Source organism: Mauremys mutica, chromosome 8 (assembly GCF_020497125.1).
Source record: "Mauremys mutica isolate MM-2020 ecotype Southern chromosome 8, ASM2049712v1, whole genome shotgun sequence".
Taxonomy (NCBI): Eukaryota; Metazoa; Chordata; order Testudines; family Geoemydidae; genus Mauremys; species Mauremys mutica.
In genome coordinates, this window is record NC_059079.1 from 9,044,637 (window position 1) to 9,063,582 (window position 18,946).

An 18,946-nucleotide genomic window follows, 5' to 3' on the forward strand; every position below is an offset into this window, starting at 1 on the left:
TGGTCCTAGACAGCAACTGACCTGCTCAGACCCTGTAACGCCTTTTAACCTGCTGAGCTCTGATTGGCCACTTCCCTGCAGCCTATCAAGGCAGGCCTGGAGAACCCACCTTCACTGCTCTTTTTCTGAGCTGGGGTGTGGTAGGACTACAAGGCCTCCAGCAGGGGGCCTCAAAGGGCCTGGTACACCCCATCACATAGTCTTACACACAAAAATGAGCAAAAATAAGCATTTTAACTACAAAGTATATAGAGATTATTGTATTATGTAATTGTTTCTCGTGGTCAATTTCAGCTCATATGTTGCTTTTGAGTCATCAACAGCAGTGACCAGTACACACATAGTAGTGCTGCTTCTATTCTGAACTAATTCTTCTCTTGCATTTATATCGTCTTTTAAATTCTAATTTAAAATAAACTACTTTTGCTAAATGGTGTATTGTACTGCACCCTGACAATGAACCTGTGCCACAGCCATTTTACACTAAAATTTAATCTTAACAAAATTCTTTGTTCTCATATGAAAAGCTGTTGTGGGATGAGTGTAAGTCATTTGGCAAATAAACTACATATAAAATTAACCACAAAAATGTAAGGCTTAATTAAAATTACTTGTTTAATTCAAAGTTAATTTTAATTATGAGGTTTAATTTAACCTAGGTGCATGCACTTTGCAGCATGCTGGTTGTGAGTTACAAAAGAATCTTGGTATATTAAATATATTACAAGCATGCATTAGATTAGGGAACACGGTCTAAGCAGTTACCTCACAAATTGCTGGCATCTTAAAAAGTACCTAATGATTTTTTTTTAATTTTAACATTCTTGGTTATATCTTTAAAAGCTGTTCTTACATTTATTGATTTTGAAAGAATACAGAGGTTATTTTAATTTATTAATGTTATGATTTGTCAGTGTTAGTCCCAGCAGTAATGAAATAATGAAGCTACACATCCAGGAGGTTCCGGAGTCTTCAGTGTTACCTTTACAGCTCTTAACCACACTGATGACAGAATATACACTTCATAATTCAGTGATGGATTTTCTGTCCTTCTGCACCTGGGACATGCAGGGGGCTCCCAGGCAGCTGCAGAGGGAGTGTTAGTACCCTTAAGACCCCAATAGCCTCCTAGACTCATGTGATCAGGAGCCCAATATTCCAGGGTAGTTTGGGGAATAGTTTATACTTTAAAAGAAAAAATAACTAATAATACTAGGCAGAAAGGCTACTGGGGATAGCTTACTGCTGGGAAGGGCAGCTACAGCTTATTACATAAAGAAAATAGTATAAAAATAATAGGTAGCAAGCCAGTTCACTTTTTCTAGGGTAAAGGAAATCCAAAAGAGCACAGGGCATTATGGTTTGAAGATAATATTCTTTTTTTAAAAAAATAAGTGATTAGGAATCATCAGGTTGATTATACTGTTAAATTTATAGCCCCAATCCTGCAACCTGCTATACCCTAACACAAGCATCTGCCAATGCAAGAGAACCTGCAAAGTCAGAACTTATGTAACCATATGGTATCTTTACTGTTACCCTCATTCTCCTTCCCCCTTTCCTTTTTGTTGTTCATTACAGCCACTTGTATCTCATCTTTAATTAGGCCCTGAACCAGTCCTGCAATTAAATCCACACAGGCACATCCCTGTGATTGCACATACCTCATTAAAATCAATGGTGCACCACACACACATAAAAGGGTACATGAATGTGGCTATGACTGCAGGGACTGTAGGCTAACATGGTAAACTCTTCAGAGAAAGGACTATCTCTACCTATTCATTTGCACAGCACCTAGCACAATAGGACTCAATCCTGATTAGAACCTCTGGGTATTACCACTCTAAAAATAACAATATTCATCATTTTCTTGCATCTATTTCTGCAGACCATGTTTATTTTTTTTAATAACAGGTCTAAAATGTCAATTAAAAATCACGTTTTGCAAATAAGTTTTGGTTTGATTGTTTGGGTTTGCGTTGGTGGGATATCTTTCCTTAGGATGTGCAAACCAACTCATAAGGCCACAAATTAAATGTCCACTTTAGATATAGCAATCATCGTAGAACTTCAGAAACTCATATTACACTAATCTGTATATATTCTAATTCTCGGTACACCTTATAATTCACACACAAAAAATTATTATTTTTACAAAATATACTACTAAATACTTACCAGTTCATTATGAAACCACATAGATAATTAAGACTAAACTATAATGGTAAAAATAAATGACATCACATTTTGTATTCATATCCTTACTTCTCCATATGAATCAGTAATTTGCCATACATCTCCCTCTTAGTAGTGCCAATTAACAAAGTCCTATTGCAACTTTCCCCAAAAACATCTTTTATCTCTGTGTAATTTGAATCAGGCCCAAACCTAGAAGGCTGTAGATGAACCTGTTGTGTTCTCCCTATTCTTCTGTACTCAGCTCATTCTTTGTTGGACCCCCACCCTGGTCACCTTGGATAACCTAGCACTGCCACTGCTGTGGTGGGGAGGTATTCCTGTCTGGCTGAATATACAGTGCATTCCTAATAATGCGTTAAAGCACAGGGGAATCTAGACTAGTCTTCCTAGACAAGAAAGTCTACATTAATCTACCATGACAAAACACCACACACACTTTGTTTAGTATGATAGAGCCATAAGAGAGCTGAGCTTAAATGTAACAAGTGTAGCTCAGTGGATAGGGTACACGACTGGGTGTCAAGAGAAATGGGTTCTATTCACAGCTCTGCAGTGAATTCCCTGAGCAATACTCCTGCACTCTTAACTTCTCTGCACCTCAGTTTTGCCAAACTTAAAATGGAAGTGATTACATTGAATGGGCTCCTCTTTGTAAAGCACTTAATGATCTACTGATGAAAATGATTAAGAGTGCTATGTATTATTGTTAACAATGCTAACATTACAAAGAGATAAAATCGGAGCTCTAGGAAAATGTATATTCACCTTGTGAGAGGTGCCTAGATATCACAGTGATTGGTGCACTAGAGAGAGATCAGACAAACCCCTTTCACTGAACTTGATTGCAGTCACTCCGGATGCTCTGATTTGCATATGTGCTCTGACTGGTTTACATTCATCTAGGAGTCTGTCTTATTGACCTCTGGTTCAACAGAAAACTTTCCCACTTTTTTTTTTAAACATTACTTTTTTAAAAGGCTCAAGGCGACCCCGGCAATTACAGGCTGGTAAGCCTAACTTCAATATCAGGAAGCGGGGGGTAGGGATAGCTCAGTGGTTTGAGCATTGGCCTGCTAAACCCAGGGTTGTGAGTTCAATCCTTGAGGGGACCACTTAAGGATCTGGGACAAAAATCCATACATGGTTCTGCTAGTGAAGGCAGGGGGCTGGACTCAATCTTTCAAGGTACCTTCCAGTTCTAGGAAATATAATATATAACAATAGGAAATATACCTAAGAAAATTGGTTGAAACTACAGTGAAAAGCAGAATTATCAGACATATAGATGAACACAATATGTGAGGGAAAAGTCAACACAGCTTTTGTATAGGGAAATCATGCCTCACTAATAGATACAAAATGATGGGGTCTAAATTAGCTATTACCACTCAAAAAGAAATTTTGGAGTAGTTCTCTGAAAACATCTGCTCAATGTGCAGCAGCAGTCAAAAAAAGCTAACAGAATGTTAGGAAACATTAGGAAAGGGATCAATAATAAGACAGACAAAATCATAATATTACTCTATGAATCCATGGTATGCCCACATCTTGAATACTGTGTGCAGTTCTGGTCACTCCATCTCAAAAAAGATATATTAGAACTGGAAAAGATACAGAGAAAGATAACAAAAATTACTAGGGGTTCTGGAACAGCTTCCATATGAGGAGAGATTAAAAAGACACGGACTGTTCATCTTAGATAAGAGATGAGTAAGGGGGTTATGATAGAGGTCCATAAAATCATGAATGGTGTGGAGAAAGTGAATAAGGAAGAGTTATTTACTCCTTAACATAACACAAGAACCAGGGGTCACCCAATGAAATTAATAGGCAGCAGTTTTAAAACTACAGAAGTACTTCTTTACACAACTCACAGTCAACCTGTGGAACTCATTGCCAGGGGACATCATGAAGGCCAAAAGTATAACTGGGTTCAGAAAGAATTAGATAAATTCATGGAGAATAGGGTAATCAATGGCTATTAGCCAAGATGGTCAGGGAGACAACCCCATGCTCTGGGGGCTGGTCTACACTACCACTTAAGTCGATGTAACTAACGTCGCTCAGGCATGTGAAAAAGACACCCCTCTGAGTAACGTAAGTTACATCAACCTAAGTGCTGTCCACATTGGCGCTATGTTGGTGGGAGACACTTAAGGTGGAGTCAAAGTCAGAAGTCAAGACAAGGGTCAAAGCCAGAATCAGAGTGAGGAGTTAAACCAAGTATCAAGCTGGAGTCGAGGTAGGGCAGAGGTGCCCTAGAGCAAGGCAGGAAAGTAGGAATCAGAAACAGAGGAAGATCTGGAATAAGGATGACAGGAACCAGGAACAGACAAGTCAGGGTCCAAAGTGGTAGCCAGCCAAGGATCCACCTAGTTGCTCAGACAATTTCCTTTGCCTCCTCCTGGTTTAAGTAGCGCATACAAGCCAATCAGTGGGGCCAGATGTTTCCACAGTCAAGAGTTTTGTAGGCAGAGCTCTTGGTAAGCTGGTGAGCTGCCGGGTGGTAGCTGCGGTCTGAGCACTGCCTGGGGACCTATGCATCCTGGTTCATGACCTGTGGTTCCAGAGGGAGGCTGCGGGGATCATTAAGATGACAAGAACAAAGGAGTGGGCTTGAAGAGGTAGCTTAAGGAGGGTTCCTAGTAAACGAAGACAGAAAGCCTGTTTTGGGAGCAACAAGTAAGACTAATAGAAAGCATGAAGTTTGGAGAAGGGAGCAGTAAACCCCAAAGCATCAGAAGGACCACACAGATGGGGAGTAACAAGAAGAAAATACAGATGCAGGTGGAGGCAAGATGATGTAAGGTCCAATGTATGAGGAGCTCTAATCTGATGCAATAAGAGAAAAGAAGTCAATGGACAGATACAAGAAGTATGGAAGAGGACTTTGGTCAGACCTGAAGAGAAAGATGATTTTGGCAGTGGGCATTTCAGACAGAAAGATAGGACTGGAGGTGAGAAACGGTGAAGACAGACAGGAGAACATTACAATAACCAAGGTAACATAACTGGAGTGTGGAAGAGTGTTTTGCCATGAGGCCAGAGAGGAATGGGTGAATTGTGGGGATACTTAAGCAGAAGAACCCGACAGTACTCAGCAAGAGAATGTGCATGGCCTAGGACTTCTCACACATATGCAGTGCGAAACAAGCCCCTAGATTTTATTTTTGCTGTTAGTTTATTTATGTTTCACATGAAAACAGGTGAATGTGAACTAAAATATACTAAATCAATAGCATGCAACATGACTGTTCCATATCCTGTCTGACATGATTTTGTCTACCTAAGATTATATGCTCTTGGGGGCAGGGGCGGCTCTAGACATTTCGCTGCCCCAAGCACAGCAGCATGCCGCAGGGGGCGCTCTGCCGGTCGCCGGTCCCGTGGCTCCGGTGGACCCTCTGCAGGCATGCTGCCGAAGGCTGCCTGCCTGCCGCCCTCCCGGCGACCGGCAGAGCACCCCCCGCGGCATGCCGCCCCAAGCACGTGCTTGGCGTGCTGGGGCCTGGAGCTGCCCCTGCTTGGGGGCAAAGAAACATATTTTGCTATAGTACATATCTGTAAATGACATATAGTTACAATACTATATAAGAGCTGCTTCATGATAATTAAATAAATAATTGTGAGGAAGGGAAACAAAGAAGGGACAGTAATGGCCTCCATATTATCAGTCAATCATCCCAACACACAAAGCTGAATATACATTTCTTAAGATAATCATTGAAATGCTGAAACGAAGAAAAATGATTTCCAGCTATATTATTCTCTGGCTCTGCATCTTTTCATACTGTATTAATGGAAAAGGCTGAAGTGTTTTACACATCAGAATTCTGACATTAAATTACAGCCTTAGCAAAAGGCCATCAAACCATGCATTATTTACAACACAGCACCCTAACAACAATAAATATTAAAATAGAAACAACTTTAAAACAACAAAACAAAATACACCACGCTTCTTACACAATGGAAGCCAAGTTACAGGGCATAACATATAATAGAAAGTAGATAATTCTGCTGGGTGTGATTCAAACTAGTAATCTATCACAGATTGCTAGTATATAATAATACCCCCTTTATATATTATGGTAATTTACCTTCACATTATGTCATTTTAGTAGATTCTCAAGTTCCCTCTAGTAGTTCAGAAAGCACACAGTGATAATATATGGTTCTCAGTTTGTTTTTAGAAATACAAACACTAAATCAAAATTAGGATGGTAAAGTCTGAACCTAGAAGGCAATTAGGCCAGTAAGGGGAATCAATAAATGCAAATATGAAGAGCTATCTGTTTAACCAAAGGAATATTATGTTTCAACATGTATTCAAATGAATGCTGAGCTTATCAGGAAGGATGTTAAATTATTTTTTCCTCAGAATTTGAGACTATATATTGTGTTAATCCTGAAATGGAAAACATTCAGTAGCTTTTGCAGGAGCATTTCTTCCCAAATGTATTTTTCAACAAATAATTTTTCAAAGTGATAGATTATTGTTTGTATTGTAGTGTACGATCCAAGATGATCCTGCAGCAAAGGGCAGGATACGGAGGATCCTAATCTGGTTTTGATATGCATAGAGCAATAGTAGTTGAGAATTTAAAAGCAATTAGGAATAAATAATAATTGAGCTTAACTGAAATGTGAACGTTAAGAGATAGAAATGCTAGCCTACCATGGAACTTCATTCACAATACTCTAGCAGGATATTATGTGGCAATGCCTAAATTGGGCAAGGTATTATTACACAAAATTTATTAAATTAAAATGTGCCCATTTGCAAGTTCACAAAATTTCCAATCACATTTTCCAAAAACTGAGATTTTTTTTGAAAACTCATAGCTGGCTCACCCACACGTGTTTCCTAGAAGCTGCATGGTTTCCCTGTTTGTAGGTAAATATTAGTAGTGCTGGTTAAAAATTTCCATCATAACTGTTTTTCAATGGAAACTTGTTTTTTTGACTAAACAACATTTTTTATTAATAGTATCTGCTTTTCACAGAGAATTTTGACTTCTCATTGAAAACCCAAAAACACACAAACCTAGATGTTTTTGTCCAAAACCCAAAAATTTCAATTTGGAAATGCCAAAGTGGAGCCTCTAAAGAGTTGTAGTTTGGATTCCACTTTTCCCTATGTTCCAAGGTTCCCTAGCTCAACTATACCTTCAATTTTATTTTTTGGTCAAAAGTTTCAGTGAAAACATTTTCAGGTGACATTTTATGAGGTTCTATTTTTCACAGAAGATCCTAAATTTTCTAGGGGGCGGAAATCACTTTTCCAACTAGTCATAGTAAATATTTCTTTAACTCAGTTCTACAGATAAAGAAACCAAGGTTAGTTGAGAAACTTGCCCAAAGTTTCACACTATCAGCAGCAGTACTATGATTGAAACAGAGGTATCCTGACCTTCAGTCCCCTTCCTGACACACTAAAACCACATAGTTTAAGTCAATTAACCTCCCAGGGCCTGATTCTTCACTACCTTGGCACCTTATGCAGTCAATCACCCAGACAAAATGGGTGCAACATTACACCACTTTGCATTCACTTCATGCAGGAAAAATGCAACCTCTGCAACCACAGAGGTGGGGGTCTTTGTCTGGACTGGCAGGAAATAAGGGGCAGTGGCTCCATTAAGGGCCCCCCTTCCCTTGGGGACTAGGGGTTTGCCAGCAGCAGAGAAGGAATCACCCAAGCAGGTGAGTGAGGCTTATGTAAACCATTGGCCCCTGCACACCTTGGGGAGGTTATATAAACACAGTCCCTCCAGTCTGAGGCCCATCTCACACTCAGATTAACAGCTCTCATCCTCCCACCCTGGGATTCGCACAGGACAGGTTTTTTGTTTGTTTGCTTTGTCTGCTGTGGTCATTGGGCTAGTTGTCTTTTTGGGGACTCGGAAGTAATTTTTCCCTCACCATCAATTTTTCCCTCACCATCAGGTAGGAGTGGGTTTTTTTCATTTTCCCTGCAGCAGCTCAGGGATTCAGTGGGTAGGTCATGAGTTAAGGTTCAAGATGTCGCAATTTAGAAAGTCACAGGTGTCCAGTGCAGGTACTCATTCCATGGAGGGTCCGGTTCACTGATAAACTGGAATTGGAAGTAAACTTAGGAGAAAGCATCCCCTAAAGAAGCTGAGGAATGAGGCTGGGACCCCTAGTGACTGGTACAGCAATGAGACAACCCCCTTTCTCCAGCCCCTTCACCCTCATATCGACAAAGGGATCCTAACAATGGTCTGGGGACCAGGAGTAAAAAGGTGGAGGGCTGATAGCAATGATAGAAATGATTAAAGAAGGTATCATGATCTGCACCATACTAATTATTGCTCAAGTGTTCCCAGATGAGTTAAGTTAATAAAGTTGCAGCCTAATTAAATCACATCACTTGCATCTTGCCTTTCTTCATGCATGTCTGAGAGAATGACTCTAAGAAGTGCTATGCAGTGGAGAATCAGTCCTTCTGGGTTTATCATCTATAAACCAGGTATAATACTACTGATGGTTATAGACAACAGCTGTTGAAATGTCTGAAGAATACCACTATTTTGCCTGCCAAAATATCCAGCTTTCTTCCAAGTGTAAAAAAAAAAAGCCCTTCTAATGGCTCCTATCTCCAGAACATTTACTGTATGGACACAAATTCTGAGTATGACCGTTCTTTCAGAACATCCTCATTCCCGCATACTCCATGTTGGGGATACTTATCAGTACGTACAAGTTGTGCTGCTGGTAGGCGCTCACTCTCAGAAGAAATAATTCCAAGGTTTTATTGTGGAGGTGAATACAAGGGACCATCTTGAGGAAAGAAGGCAGCCAAAGAGAGACATCTCCCACAAAATGAATATTTCTGAGAAGTCTGGGAACCCCCAAGACAGCTGATTTAATTTTGGTCTGCCTCTCTGCAAAACAGTAAAGCAGTGGTGGGCAACCTGCAGCCTGTCAGGGTACTCTGCTGGCAGGCCGCCAGAAGTGTGTTTACATTTGCACAGCTGCCCACAGCTCCCAGTGGCTGCAGTTCGCCGTTCCCGGCCAATGGGAGCTGCAGGAAGTGGCAGCCAGCATGTCCTTGAGGCCTGCACCACTTCCTGCAGCTCCCATTGGCCGGGAACGGCAAACCGCAGCCACTGGGAGCCGTGAAAATGTAAACAAACTGTCTGGTGGTCTGCCAGCAGATTACCCTGACGGGCCGCAGGTTGCCCACCACCACAGTAAAGCCTTTCCAATGTCTGTGTAGAACTGGGCACCCACATGGATGTGACTCCAGGCGGAGGTTAGAGAACTCTTTCCAGGGCTCATAATTAGACACAAGACCCAGAACAAGATTAGGGTTTGGGACACTGCTGATTGCATCTCTTGGAGAGAACTGCCCTAGACAGGCCAGTCAGTGAGATTTAATATGATTCCCTTTTTCCCCGAGGGATTTGTTCAAGTAATTCTTACCTTATCCAGTAATTGCAGAATAGGGCATCTATATCTCTGTAGAGAATTTTTTTTCCAGACACCTGTATCATCAGAACTAGACTCCAGTCATTGAGGAGTCTTTTGAGTAGTGACTTTCAATGCCACGTTTCTAATTCCTAAGGAAGCATACCCACAGACCCTGCTAGAATTTTTCCATCCACTTTTCATTGTCATTGGCCTCTGCTGTGTCAGTTATACCTATGTACATCTGTACCTTCACTGACAATGAACTGAGGTCACAATCATGTCCATGTGAACATGCACAGATGAAATAAACACAGCTGCATTTATTTCAGTGATTGTACATTCAGATAAAGATATTAGTGATTAGTTCAGGGTAATACATGTGTTCCTTCATACTGGCAATGATATTGCTATTCTTTCCCCTCTCTTTTTTTCCAGGTGGAAAACTTTTGACAGAGCCAGGAGAATGGAAACTGGAAAATTCTTATGAGTGCAAGGAACAAATAAAAATCATTCAATGCATGCTCATAAATGTCTGAACCACCTTTGCTCAAATAGCAAACATGGAAAATTTTCAGCCCAAAATTTGAAAGCTTGATGAAATTGTAAGCAACTGAAAAAGAATATTTGAGGTTAGATCCCGAAAATGGATATGCACAGACAGTTGCATATAGTTCCATATTCAGGATCTAGACCTCAGAATGGTAATGTTTCTGCAACCTCAACTATATGCATGCCTCTCCTCCCGCCTAACCACCCCACCACATTATAATTCTGTATTAATACTGCTACATTAATTGTTCTCACATTAATATCAGCTCCATAAATCATTAACACAGATTTCCCAGAACTTGAGATATTTGAGTAAGGCCATATCTGTTAGCAGGTATCACTTAAGCAGTAAGCACCCAGACTGGTTTTTGTAAAAATGTCTTCCACATTGTATCCTGTTTAGATATATAAAAGGTTAACATTAGTTCCATTTACAATGCTGACCTAGCAAAAAAGAAATTAATTTGGCATTACAGCAGCAACATCAATTTCCCATGTAACTTTAGTAATGCATTTACTGGAAAGAGATTAATATCAATTCCATAAATCATTCACATGCATTTTCCGGAGTTTGAGACATCTGAGTAATGTCATATATGTTAGCTGATATCACTTTGTGCATACTACATCCATTAATCTATGCCTCGGGACATACAGTAGTTGTCATTAAAAAATATAAAACTTTTTAAAAAAATCAGTCTTCCTGTTCTTAATTTTTGTGACTTCTAACCTACAGTAGGCTCAAATGTATTTCTACTCTTGATAGAGTAACACTGATCTGCACTGGCAACCTACATTTTCAGAAAAATGAAACATTTGTTAAATTATTCCCATTGGTAGAAACAACCATTTAATCTCTACATTTGAAGTTCAGCACCAGCAACCCCAAAATCTAAAACAAAGACTTTGTCTACACTTATGGCAGCATGTAGAGTACTGCATGTCCCTCAGCATGGGTATACATAACAATGGAGACAGTAAGACAACGCCAAAACCTTAGGGCATATACCCTACATGGCTCTTTAGACACCCAAGCACTGCCTCCCACATTTAAATTGCTATTATTAGCAGTGTAATATCCTGCTGCCTCCCCACTGCGGAGTCTTTCCTCATCCCAGGGAAAGCCTCTGGCAGCAGGGAAAGGCTCTGACCACCGCTAGAGCCTTTCCCATTCCTCCCCACCCAACCCCCACCATAAACTTTCACTGCTGTGTGTAGTGACACACCACAGTGTGGACACAGCTTGCTTTTCACTGCTGTGTACAGTTACACGTACCCTACATGCTGCTGCCAGCCAGTGCAGACAAAGCAAAAGTGTTTAATAAACCAGTACATCTTGATGGTACAAAAGTAAACTGCAAACAGACATCATTTTCAGAAATATACAAAGGAACTTTTACTACATTTTCTGCAGTTTATATGAATATTTTCATAAAAATGAAGGCCCAAAACTGTCATCCCTTAAAATGATTATTCTCAGCTAGCCCATGATACATATAGATGCCACTTACTAAAAGAGAGGAAATCTGGGCTGGGAATTGGTTTCTGCTCCAAAAGGCAGTTTAGAATAGTAATAATGGTGTTTAAAACACAGCTGATGGAGAGCAACTTTAATAGGTATCAGACAGATGGTGGTTTTTCACTTTTTTATAACTATGAATGTGCCTTTGTGATCTTTGCAGTTTTGTTTTATCTCTTAGGACAGGATTCTACTACTATTGAAATCAATGGGAGTTTTGCCATTCACTTAAATGGGAGCAGAACCTGAAAGCTTAGTGCTTTACAGGCATGGGATCACATTGCAATAGGATGCTAGTTATGAAGGCAATCCCAATTTTTGTCTGCTGTGGATTCAGTATTTCTTTGAGCAGTATGCTAGCATTATAGCCTTTTGAATGATGTGTCTGATTTTAGTTTTCAGATTTAAATGTTTGTATAAGTGGAAGACCTTCATTTCAGAAAATATTTTGACAATTGAGACCCTCAATAACTGGTAACCACATGTGCTTTACATGTTCACTATCCTAAAGAGAGTTATAGGTTGACATCTAACTTTGAAATAACAGAGGGTCAGATAATTAGAGCCCTGCAAATTCACGGATATCTACGGACCATTTTTGCAGATTGCAGCTCAGATGCGGGTACCAATTTTGTAACTGTGCAGGGCTCTGCAGCACACACTCACCCGAACAGAGCGGCTGTCACCCAGCCCTCAGGCTCCAGCTCAGCTCTCTGAATCACACAGCAGTGGGTTGCAATATGTGGCAATGGCCTGTTGGGCATTCTGGGAGTTGTAGGCCGCAGCTTGCTCCAATGAAGGAGGAAAACTACAATTCCCAGAAGGGAATGAGCCAAGTGCCATTTTGAAAGAGGTGAGGTTGTACTTTAAACTAGCAGGTGGCAATGCACGTCAATGCAGTTGCAACCATTTACAACAGGTCTGAGTTTCTCCCCAAAAAGTATTTTATATGTTAGCCTTCTATAGTTCAAAAATAAGTTATTTAAAAGTTGAACAAAATTAAGTAAATCTAATGAAGTGGATGACTTGATACAAAGTAGATTATAACTTATTCCAGCTAATTAATATCATTTGCACTTCATCTTCACTGCACTTTTTATCGACTTGTTAATTCAAAATATATCTGAATATATACACTTGTCTTGTAGAACAAGAAAAGACTCACCCAGTATTTGTCAGTAATTTATATGATAAGGTGGTGGTACACCAATCAATGCAATAAAAATCATATTTACAGTAATTAAAGGTTGAATCTGAAATTTTACAAAACTTTAGTTAATTATGACCTCTTGAACACAGATCACAATGAACAACCTACCTAGTCATAACATGTTTGTTATAAAAGAGGATGGAAGATGTAATGACTCTTGGCAGAGTTCCACATTCTGGTTTAAATTAGAGTAAAAGAAGAGAGCAGCTTCATTCAAGAACCATATTACATTTTTAACACTTAAACAGCATAACAGGAGACTAACATGAACAAATACACATTTTTAAAAAGCTTTTGAAAAGTCCATTTAACATTGTGAATATTTTTGCATCAGACCTGAGATACATGTCCCTCTGTGGGACAACTTCATTCTTTCAACTTCTTCATTTCAATTGTCAAAAATGAATATAAAAGGAAAAAAAAATACTTCACAGCCAATTTTAACAACGTTGTTCATGGAAATCAATTTCTGATTTATCTGGAACTGCGGCAGATATACTAGATACAGCTATGTCAAAATAACAGAACAGTCCAGACATGGAGGCCAACATTTCTAAAAGTAGATGCCTAGAGTTAGGCTCTGACATCCATATTTGATTATCTAAACTAGAGGTCTGTTTTTCAAAAGTTATACAAATAATAATGGGGGATTTCAACTAACCCCGTATTAACTGGATACATGCACCCTCAGGATGTGATGCAGAGATAAAGTTTCTAGACACCATAAATGACTGCTTCATGAGCAGCTAGTTTTGGAACCCACAAGGGGAGAGGCAATACTTAATTTAGTCCTAAATGGAGCATAGGATCTGCTCCAAGAGGTGAATTTAGCTGAACTGCTCGGTAATAGCAACCATAATATAATTAAATTTAACATCCTTGTGAGGGACCCAAAGAATCTCACCACAGTAGCATTTAACTTCAGAAAGGGGAACTACACAAAAATTAGGAAGCTAGTTAAATGGAAATTAAAAGATAGAGTCACAAAAGGGAAATGCCTGCAAAGTGCATGGAAATATAAGAACACCATAATAGAGGCTCAAATTAAATGTCAATAGAGGTGGTTTTGGAACAAATTGATGAATTAAACAGTAATAAGTCACCAGGACCAGATCATATTCATCTGAAGGAACTCAAATATGAAATTGCAGAACTGTGAAATGTAACCTATCATTTAAATCAGTTTATGTACCATATGACTGGGGAATAGTTAATGTGACACCAATTTTTAAAAAAGTCTCCAGCTGCAATCTTGGCAATTGCAAGCCAGTAAATCTAACTTCAGTATCAGGCAAATTGGTTGAAACTATAGTAAAGAACAGAATTATTAGACACATAGATGAACATGATTTGTTGGAGAAGAGTCAACACTGCTTTTCTAAAGGAAAATCATGCCTCACCAATGTATTGGAATTCTTTGAGGAGGTCAACAGGTATGTGAACAGGGGTGATCCACCAAATATAGTGTGCTTGGACTTTCAAAAATCTTTGACTAGGTCCCTCCATAGACTCTTAAGTAAAGTAAGCATCATGGGATTAGAGGGGAGGTCATCTATTGGATCAGTAACTGGTTAAAGATAGGAAACTAAGGGTAAGAATAAATGGTCACTTTTCACAATGGAGAGAGGTAAATACTGCTGTCCCCCAGAGAGCTGTACTGGGACCTAAGTTCCCTGTAAGCTGTGTGGCTACCCAAGCAGCCTATTTAGCACCAGATAGGTGCTTAGGGAACCTGCCTGGCCAGGACCTGCCGCAGCCGGGGAAGAGGCACCCCTTACCCGGCCCCAACCTAGCCTGGCCCCCAACCTGCTGTGGCTGGGGGAGTGGCGGTCTGAACCCAGCCTGGACCTACCACGGCCAGGGGAAGGGAGGCCCAAACCCAACTCTGGCCTGGACCTGCTATGGCTGGGCATCCCTCCTTTGTCCCCTGGCCCCAACTAGCCCCTCCCCCAGCCCGGAACTGCCATGGCGCCCCTCCCCAGGCCTAGAACTGCCACAGCCTGGGGAAGGGCACCTATCCTGCAGCCCCAGAGCTGGCACGGTGGGGAGAGGCACCTTTCCCCCCCAGCCCAGGTGCTGCTCTGGGGAATGAGAGCTGGGGAGAGAGAGAGCTGGGGAGAATCCTCGCTCCCTGCCGCAGCCCAAGAGCGCCCTCCTGCACCCCAAATTCCTCATCCCTGGCCCCACCCCAGAGCCCGCATCCCCTAGGTCCCCACCCAGCCCTGAGCCCCTCATCCCCAGCCCCACCCCAGAGCCCGCACCCCCAGCCACAGCCCTCACCCGCTCACACACTCCAACCCTCTGCCCCAGTCCTGAGCCCCTTATCCCCAGCCCCACCCCAGAGCCCACACCCCCAGCAGGAGCCTTCACACCCCTGCACTCCAACCCTCTGCCGCAGCTCTGAGCCCCATCCCACACTACAAACCCCTCGGCCCCACTCCCACCACATGAATTTTGTTATGTGCACCAATATGAAGATGATGTGTGATACATGTGTGGGAAAAATTAAAGGGAACACTGACTGAGACAAGTGCTATTCAACATGCTCATCAATGATCTGGAAAAAGAGACGAACAGGTAGGTGGTAAAATTTGCAGATGATACAAAGTAAGTCAAGAGATTTAAGTCCAAAGCAGACTCCAAAGAGTTACAGAGAGTTCTCAAAACTGAGTGACTGGGCGACAAAATGGCAGATGAAATTCAGTGTTAATAACTGTAAAGTAATGCACACTGGAAAACAATCCCAACTACACATACAAAATGATGGGATCTAAATTAGCCCTTACCACTCAAGAAAGAGATCTTGGCATCACTGTGAATAGTTCTCTGAAAACGTCCACTCAATGTGCAGCAGCAGTCAAAAACACTAACAGAATGTTAGGAACCATTAGGAAAGAGATAGCTACTAAGACAGTAAATATCATCATGCCACTATATAAATCCAGGGTATGCCCACACCTTGAATACTACGTGCAGTTCTGTTCACCCCATCTTTAAAAAAAAATTAGAATTGAAATAGACACAGAGAAGGGCAACTAAAATTATTAGGGGTATGGAACGGCTGTCATATGAGGAGAGATTAAAAAGACTGGGACTTTTCAGCTTGGAAAAGAGACAACTAATGGGGGATATGATAGAGGTCTATAAAATTATGAATGGTGTGGAGAAAGTAAATAAGGAACTGGGTTTTTTTATTCCTTCACATAACACACGAACCGTGGGTCATCCGATTAAATTAATAGGCAGCAGGTTTAAAAACAAACAAAAGAAAGTACTACTTCTCACAATGCACAGCCAACTTGTGGAACTCATTGCCAAGAGATGTTGTGATGGCCAAAACTATCGCGGAGTTCAAAACAGAATTAGGTACGTTCATGGAGGATAGATCCATCAATGGCTATCAGTCCAGATGGTCAGCAAGGCAACCCCATGCTCTGGGTGTCTCTAGCCTCAGACTGCCATAAGCTGGGATGATCGCATGATGACTGTCCGTTCTGTTCATTCCCTCTGAAGCACCTGGCATTGGTCATTATCAGAAGACAGGATACTAGGCTAGCTGGACCATTGGACTGACCCAGTATGGTTGTTCTTATAAGCACAACTTCGCATCAGTGCAGCCCATCTACATTAGGGATTTGCACCTGTGTAATTAAATGGACAACCAATGAAATTTTTTTAATGTGGACAAGGACAAACTTTATTAACAAACAGGAAGACAAGTATAAAAGAACATTCTCTAATTTGCTATGGCCTTGTCTACACTAAAGGGAAAAGTCGATCTAAGCTACGCAATTTGAGTTTCGTGAACAGCGTAACTCAAATTGACATAGCTTAGATCTAGTTACCACGGGGTCCACACTACTCCCTTTACTCTTCTCGATCAGGTGGAATATAGGATTCTATGGGAGAGTGACTGGCGGGCGATTTAGCAGGTCTTCACTAGACCCGCTAAATCGACCACCAATGCATCAATCACCGCAGCATCAATCCTCCAGTAAGTGTAGACAAGCCCTATATCTACAGAAAAACCACTAGGGGAGCTCTGTTACTCAATAGGATGATAAAAATTACCATACTGAATCAGATCAGTGGTTTAACTAGTCCAGTGCCCTGTCTCTGACAGTGGCCAATGCAGCTTCTTTAGATGAAAGTACAAGAAAACCTATAGTAGGCAGAATGACCTGCCCCAAGGGAAAATTTCCTCCTAACCACTACAAGTTGGAGGTTGGCTTATGCCCGGAACAATGATGGTTTATATCTCTGCTAGAACTGTTTTTAAAAAATATTTACTATTAAACCTCTGGATATTCTTGTTACCCATATAAAAGTCTGAATATTTTTAATTCTGCTAACCTCTTTGCCTCAATGATATCTTGTAGCAATGGGTTCCATACTCTAATTATGCACTGTGTATAAAAGTATTCCCCTTTATTATTTTAATTTTATTAACTGTCTCTTTGAAATGTATTATGAGAAAGTGTGATTAGAAGTTCCCACCATTCCTTTAATATACTATTAATCTTTTTGTGTACTTTTATCATGCCCCCTTACTAATCTCTTCACTAAAATGAACAGTGCAGATCCTTTCAATCTTTTTATATGAGTTTTTCCATGCCCCCTAATCATTCTCATCCAAATCAAACTGAGCTGCTAAGATCTCACACACTGTCCTTAACACAGAGATAGATTTACTCACATTGCAAGGAAACCACAAGGTACTGAATTCAGAAAGTCCAAAATATTTGTTTTTCCATAATTAAGCTACTATGCAGAATGTATTTGATGCTGCAAAGATAGTGAAATAAAGAAATTCCTTTCCAATTTATTTCTACCAAAGATTTCCTACAAAGATTCAGATTTACTAGAAGAGGTGCAAGCACTTCTAAAAAACATATCACCAAAGTCCAAACAGGCCATCCTGCCAAAGCACATTGATTAAAATGGATATGATACTAACCATACACAAATTTATTTTCAAGTGTTTATTATAAAGGGCCAGATTATTAAACAGTCCTCCAGTTTTATCGCCAAAATTATTTGCATCTAAATTTTACCTGTACTTTCATGTAATGGGCACTGCAAAAACAGAAGCCTAGTTAAGGGGGTAGTAGAAAATTTGGTCCCAAATGTCCACAGTTTCTTTGCAAAGTATTTAGGCCTACATTTGCAAATTTAGGTGCCTAAAATTAGGCACCTAAATCCACATCTAAATAAGTTAAATGTTTTCCAAAGTTTCCCCTACAATTCCTGTATCTGTGGGAGACATATAAGAGGACTAACCAGACATTACAATGTAGTTAACAATACCACACTAACAGAAGATGGTACATATAATCCATTGTAATGGGTTTTTTCCCTCTTTAATCTGTTATTTTACCAAGGCCAGAAGGTGCTTCTGTGCAGGAATCTTGACTGGCATTATTCACTTAACCAAGGAATTAGCTGACCAGCTACTGACACCAACTGGTGGTGGGACTGTGGTATTAAAGCTTCAGTGGAGTAAAAACAAGATTTTTGAACTGTTAAATGTACTGACTCTAATCTGGAGATGACTAAAGTGAGAAAATGTATTTCGTCATGATAATAGAGAGATTCTCAGGCAACTCAAAGAGGATTGCTCTGTATGGAACACCGGATGTCTTAGGAATCACTGCTTATATAATCTGAAGGCATTGGAGAGCACCATAACCATAGTATACTGATGTTCCTTGATAGAGGTAACGAGAGAAATTACATCTGAAAGGGCTAGGAGCATTTCCTGTTCAGATTACACCTCATAGGCTATGGGGTTCTCTCCTTTCTATACACTATCTTTTATGTGCAGAGTTGATAAATGCAAGTTTTCTAATCCTAGAAGGAGCATATCAGTACTGGACCTGAGGTAGGAAAACTATTGTTATGGGAATACTCTGTCCACATAGATTTTCCTGGCTTTGGAGGTAACTTGTTTCTCCTTCTGTAATAAGGGATTTGGTTCAGCCTGAAAGAAGATTTGGTTCAGCTCCTCTCTCTCTCTGGACATCTCATCT

The 18,946-nt window shown here is 40.5% G+C and overlaps 1 protein-coding gene across 8 annotated transcripts in view; it reads right to left on the bottom strand.

The window, feature by feature from the left end:
* Positions 1-18,946, bottom strand: part of AGBL4 (AGBL carboxypeptidase 4) — a 1,358,157-nt gene that overhangs the window by 1,301,936 nt on the left and 37,275 nt on the right. The window lies entirely within an intron of this gene.